Source organism: Schistocerca americana, chromosome 3, assembly GCF_021461395.2.
Source record: "Schistocerca americana isolate TAMUIC-IGC-003095 chromosome 3, iqSchAmer2.1, whole genome shotgun sequence".
NCBI classification, from domain to species: domain Eukaryota; kingdom Metazoa; phylum Arthropoda; class Insecta; order Orthoptera; family Acrididae; genus Schistocerca; species Schistocerca americana.
In genome coordinates this window covers 680,531,880-680,538,450 of record NC_060121.1, presented here as the reverse complement: position 1 = coordinate 680,538,450, position 6,571 = coordinate 680,531,880, and the positions used below count along the sequence as shown (strand labels likewise).

Genomic DNA, 6,571 nt, shown 5'->3' with positions numbered 1-6,571 from the left:
TTCACCGAGATGTCATGGAAGTGACGGACGTGACATATTTGCCGAACAGGTGAGGCATCGCTCTCACACTTGGTGCAGTCCGCCTCGTTAACGGCTACGCCTCCTCCGGTACTTCGCGGTATGGTGACAAGTATGTCTTCTATTCGGAGGAGGTAACCCCACATTTGCAAGGAAATGTGGACCATTACATAGTGGGCGGCGATTTTTACAGTGTTCTGCGGACCGAGGACCAGATACCGCATTACGTCCTATGCATGGCTCTAGAAGCACTGGTACGTGACCTCGCGCTCCAAGACACACGGCTGTTACATCATGGGAACCAGCGCGGATATACACACTTTAATGGCCACTCTGCCAGTCGTTTGGACCGGATATACATCTCGCGTGCCCACCACACAGCAACCCGTGATGCAGAACTCTGGCCGACGGCCTTCACGGATCATCTCACGTATATCTGCACTATAACCATACGCCGACAACTCACAAAAGGCAGCAGAGGCCTGTGAATGCTGAACGTCACCCTCCTTCGCCAGGAAGCGTGTCGGCAAGCAGTTACTGACACGTGGCGTCGTTGTTTCAAGTGCCTACCCAAGTATGCTTCCACGTTGCTGTGGTGGCTGTGATGTGTCAAACTTGCACTCTGATGGCCTACTGGCGTGGCATATCGAACTGGTAAAGGAGAACATCGTAAATTTACTATACAGAGTTACGTGAGCTGGGGACGCAACCGCCGTCTCCCGGACGTCAGATGTCCGTACAACGTATCAAAGTTCGTCTACTTCGCATCAGGACAGAGCAGCTAGGAGGTGTCCGCATCCGTGCGCGAGTGCTAGACTGCATCCCCAACGAAATGGCGTCAGTCCATCACAATGTGAGCGAGAGGCGCCACCGCAAACGCCAGCTCATTACGGCGGTAAACACTGAGGAGGACGGCTGCGCAGTGACGCAAATGGACATAGCGCACACATTCGCCCGACACTATGGGATCTTGTACATGGCAGATCCACGAAACGTACGTGATTATGACGGGCTGTTGCACGATTTTCCCGCCCGTAGGGACGTGGTAACGAGTGATACTCCGCTGTTGCCCATTACATCCGACGAGCTGACATCGGCCTTGACACATGGAGCACCGAACAAATCGCCTGGGCCGGACGGCCTACCCCAGGAATTCTACCGTACTTTTTATGACCTTGCGGGCGACAAGTGGCTTCAAAAGTTTGAAAGAACTGATCCGCCCTGATTTCACTATCCCCACGGAATTCACAGACGGCATCTTTATCCCAGTATCGAAATCGAATGGTGGTTGTAGGTGACAGGACTTTCGCCCACTAACACTCCTCTACAGCGACTACAAGATCTTGGCCCGCATCCTCCACGCGTCTCCACACCGTTATCCGGAAAGCCATCCACACCGATCACACATATTTAGGTGGTGTCAGCAACATTTATACAGCGTTAGGAGCATGCCGCGACCTAATTGCTTTGACAGCGGCCTGCAAAATTCGAGGCGTCCTTTGACCAAGCATTCGACCACGTCAACCACGGCTTCCTATGCGCAGTTTGGAACACATGGACCTCTCACCAGAGTATGCACAGATGGTCCTTCGACTGGTCCACGGAGCGCGCTCCCGCATGATTGTCAACGGTTACAAGTCCGGTCACATCGTTGTTGGACAGTCAGTGCGAAAAGGGTGCCCCTTGTCAGATATATTATTTGCGGCAGCGCTTGAACCAGCTTTACATGATCTACGTCAGCGATTAACAGGCATATCCATGCGGGACGTGACCTTCCGTTGTGGTGCATTCGCCAATGATATGGTGTTCCTGGCCAGATCAGAGGATGAAATAGATGTGGCGCTTCAGTGACTACGCCAGTACGGCGCGGTCGCTGGGAGTGTTATCAACGTGAAGAAGACATAATACAAGGAGGGTGCTTTCCCTAGCAATTGCGGTGCCCATTGGCAAGGTGCCCATACTCAAATGTTTAGGAGTGCAGTTCTATGGCAATGTTCGCCGCACGGCGGCGGCTACGTACAGCAGGCTCCTACACGAGACACGTGCTCTGCTGCAGGTAACAAATTGCGTAGCATGGATATGCTCCACAGAACACGTTATGTCAACACCTATCTCCTCTCCGAACTGAACTGTTTTGCGTATGTCCTTCCTTTACCGGTTACGATGGCCGACAGATTTCAAGCAGCATATACGCCACCCTCACACTGCTGCAGTGATGTCGGTTTAATTCATGTCTATCTGAACACTATGCGTCGAAGGTGGATCTCTGTCCGCGCCACTCTGACGGGCACCTGATAGCTGAAGTGGCACCACACTCTCTGCATCCCCCGGTTTCTGTAGGACACAGCTCACCAGCACTCGCCCACATCAGGTAGCTCTTGATTGACCTCGGCTACTTACGGGCAGAACTTCCGATGACACGGATGCTCATCACTCCTTTTCTACCTACGACGGTGCGTCCATTGTGGTATGTGGTTGTGCATGGGAAGTTCGCTACTCGTCAGAGACTACATTTTATTCATCTGACAGACGACTCCTTGTATCCGACATGCTCAGTCGTTGATTCGGATGCACACCGCCTGACTTGTGCCGTGACCAGCGAGTGCTGGCTACTGAGGCAGGCATTACTCTTGCGGCGATTGCCGGAATCTATCTCCCCTGATGATATATTGCGCCCCGACGCCGTATACTTTCCATCGACCAGGACGAACACTGTTAACTGGCTAAAAGGCATGGCCCTTTAATACATATTTTGCGATGCTCACAAAGGCAAACTCGACTAATGGTCCCTACTGATGAAGACACATGCAGCTTTTTTGCCGCCACCCGAAGTACAGAACCGGTTTCACTAATTTAGGTTCATTATTAGCGTATCCTCCTGTTCACTGGGACGTTCCTGGTATGAGACGCTGACAATGAAGAAGAATCCTCGAGCACGTTGATCCTCTATGGACGCAATAGGGCGGGGGAGGGGGGGGGGGGGGTGAATCCCTCACATCAGACGAGAAGACGACTCGGACGTTCGGCTACGCCAGTTGTAAGATCTTTTTTTTTTAATGAAAGAAACACAAATCCATAAATAAAGTATAAAATATATAAAAATTAAAAAGTTATAAAAATTGAACAAATAAATAAATAGAACAACATAGACAGTCCCGCTACATCCTCTCCCTGATCTTTCCATACTACAACAATTTTCGACCTCTGCCCTACCCGTCGTCCTGCTCCTGCAGGAGACGTACGAGATGATTCCGGTTTCGAGTCGCGGTTCGGCATATACACTCCTGGAATTGGAAAAAAGAACACATTGACACCGGTGTGTCAGACCCACCATACTTGCTCCGGACACTGCGAGAGGGCTGTACAAGCAATGATCACACGCACGACACAGCGGACACACCAGGAACCGCGGTGATGGCCGTCGAATGGCGCTAGCTGCGCAGCATTTGTGCACCGCCGCCGTCAGTGTCAGCCAGTTTGCCGTGGCATACGGAGCTCCATCGCAGTCTTTAACACTGGTAGCATGCCGCGACAGCGTGGACGTGAACCGCATGTGCAGTTGACGTACTTTGAGCGAGGGCGTATAGTGGGCATGCGGGAGGCCGGGTGGTCGTACCGCCGAATTGCTCAACACGTGGGGCGTGAGGTCTCCAGAGTACATCGATGTTGTCGCCAGTGGTCGGCGGAAGGTGCACGTGCCCGTCCACCTTGGACCGTACCGCAGCGACGCACGGTTGCACGCCAAGACCGTAGGATCCTACGCAGTGCCGTAGGGGACCGCACCGCCACTTCCCAGCAAATTAGGGACACTGTTGCTCCTGGGGTATCAGCGAGGACAATTCGCAACCGTCTCCATGAAGCTGGGCTACGGTCCCGCACACCGTTAGGCCGTCTTCCGCTCACGCCCCAACATCGTGCAGCCCGCCTCCAGTGGTGTCGCGACAGGCGTGAATGGAGGGACGAATGGAGACGTGTCGTCTTCAGCGATGAGATTCGCTTCTGCCTTGGTGCCAATGATGGTCGTATGCGTGTTTGGCGCCGTGCAGGTGAGCGCCACAATCAGGACTGCATACGACCGAGGCACACAGGGCCAACACCCGGCATCATGGTGTGGGGAGCGATGTGCTACACTGGCCGTACACCACTGGTGATCGTCGAGGGGACACTGAATAGTGCACGGTACATCCAAACCGTCATCGAACCCATCGTTCTACCATTCCTAGACCGGCAAGGGAACTTGCTGTTCCAACAGGACAATGCACGTCCGCATGTATCCCGTGCCACCCAACGTGCTCTAGAAGGTGTAAGTCAACTACCCTGGCCAGCAAGATCTCCGGATCTGTCCCCCATTGAGCATGTTTGGGCCTGGATGAAGCGTCGTCTCACGCGGTCTGCACGTCCAGCTCGAACGCTGGTCCAACTGAGGCGCCAGGTGAAAATGGCATGGCAAGCCGTTCCACAGGACTACATCCAGCATCTCTACGATCGTCTCCATGGGAGAATAGCAGCCTGCATTGCTGCGAAAGGTGGATATACACTGTACTAGTGCCGACATTGTGCATGCTCTGTTGCCTGTGTCTATGTGCCTGTGGTTCTGTCAGTGTGATCATGTGATGTATCTGACCCCAGGAATGTGTCAATAAAGTTTCCCCTTCCTGGGACAATGAATTCACGGTGTTCTTATTTCAATTTCCAGGAGTGTATTTTCACTCGTCGCTGCAGATTCCGCATAAAGTCCCGATGGCGCTATCACAGTTCCTTCCCTTTCTTTTCTTCTCTGACCCCTCCACCTTCAATATACATGTTACGTATCACAGCTGCCGATTCCGCGTGATGTCTGTTCTTTCGGAAATGTCCGAACTGAACTTACTTTTATTAAAGCTAAGTTAACGAGCCTGCATAACATCAGTAAAGATATACACTACACTCAAGTAGGCTGACTGCCTAAATCCCAATACCAAAAGGCATCCCACAAACAAATCGAGAACTATCTAGAAAAGAATTTCAGCAACACCATCTGGTATGACGCAGTAAATGACGATATAGTGAGTGGCGATAATCTTCACAACATTATACTGAGACCAAAGCCGAATCGTAAAAGTTGCAAAATGATGGACAGTTTAGAGCATAATTCATATTCAGGAACCAAACAATGGAAATGGACCCGAAAAGTACAGCAACAATCAACAGACAAGCGGAAGATGCAATTGTTATAAATCACGTAGTGCGACCAGATTGGAAACTGTTTCCCAAATCCTAAATATTTAGAAGAATAAAAATTATATACCAATGAAAAACATCAAAGGATTACTTCAGGAAAAATGTGCGGAAAGTGGTGTCAAGGCTTCTCAGGAATCTCTTTTTCTCACCTGGAAAACTCTCTAACTATTTGAAGTATTCCAAGTCCAAATGAATTTGCAGAAGGCCAGTAACCCCAAGTAAATCGAGCAAGAAGTTTCGATTAAGACTACGAATATTAATTTGCTGTTGAAGTAGGGGCTTTTTACTTATATGATCCTTTTGAGCTTTATTGATCAATGAAAATTATGCCATTAACGTTTAACAGTTTTCAGATACGGAGCAAGAAGACTACTTTAGGAGGTGGAGGATAGTGTTTAACGCGCCGTCGACAATGAGGTCATTAGAGACGGAGCAGCGCCGGCCGGCGTGGCCGTGCGGTTCTAAGCGCGTCAGTTCGGAACCGCGTGACCGCTACGGTCGCAGGTTCGAATCCTGCCTCGGGCATGGATGTGTGTGATGTCCTTAGGTTAGTTCGGTTTAAGTAGTTCTAAGTTCTAGGGGACTGATGACATCAGCAGTTAAGTCCCATAGTGCTCAGAGCCAGCCAGAGACGGAGCAGAAGCTCGGATTAGGAAGGAAATTGGCCGTGCAGTTGCAAAGGAACCGTCCCGGCATTGGCCTGAAACGAGTTAGGGAAATCACGGAAAATCTGAATCAGGATGACCGGAGACGGATTTGAACCGTCTTCCTCCCGAATGCGAGTCCAGTGTGCTAACCACTGCACCACCTCGGTCGGTAAGAGTAGTTTACGTAGCAGAAAGAAGAAGATATTATTAGAAAATGTGATATTTTAGTGACAAAAAAGGGGAATTTCAGTAGAGCTCAGGAAATAATTTAATTTTAATGAAACAAGAATGTAATTATCGTGGCAGTAGAGGGTATTAAATTTAAAACTTTACAGTATACTTCAGAGAAGTTATGTTTTATTTATAATCGGACAAAATATCCGTCAAGACAAAAAGAAGTTTAATTTATAGCGAAGCAGTATTACTTTATTATTAAAAGACAAACAGCTATTATTTTTGAATCATGAAAGGAAGACACAGAGGTGACGACAGTGAAACCACGCAAAAAGAGAAAGAAGAGTCGTGGTTAGGGCGACTGCCCACAATAGCCGTGAAATCCGTGTTTGAGTCCTGGTGCAGCACAAATTTTCATGTATGTTTCGCTTCGAACCGTATTCAGAATTTCCAAATTCATTTCGTAATGGCTAGGACAAATTCTAAATAGCCCCAGATCTTGTGAATTGCCC

General features: G+C 49.7%; 1 non-coding gene across 1 annotated transcript; it reads right to left on the bottom strand.

The window, feature by feature from the left end:
- Nucleotides 1-5,979: 5,979 nt before the first annotated feature.
- Nucleotides 5,980-6,053, bottom strand: Trnaa-cgc. Its single transcript has one exon. It is a non-coding gene; the product is annotated as a tRNA-Ala (tRNA).
- Between the last annotated feature and the right edge of the window lie 518 nt (nucleotides 6,054-6,571).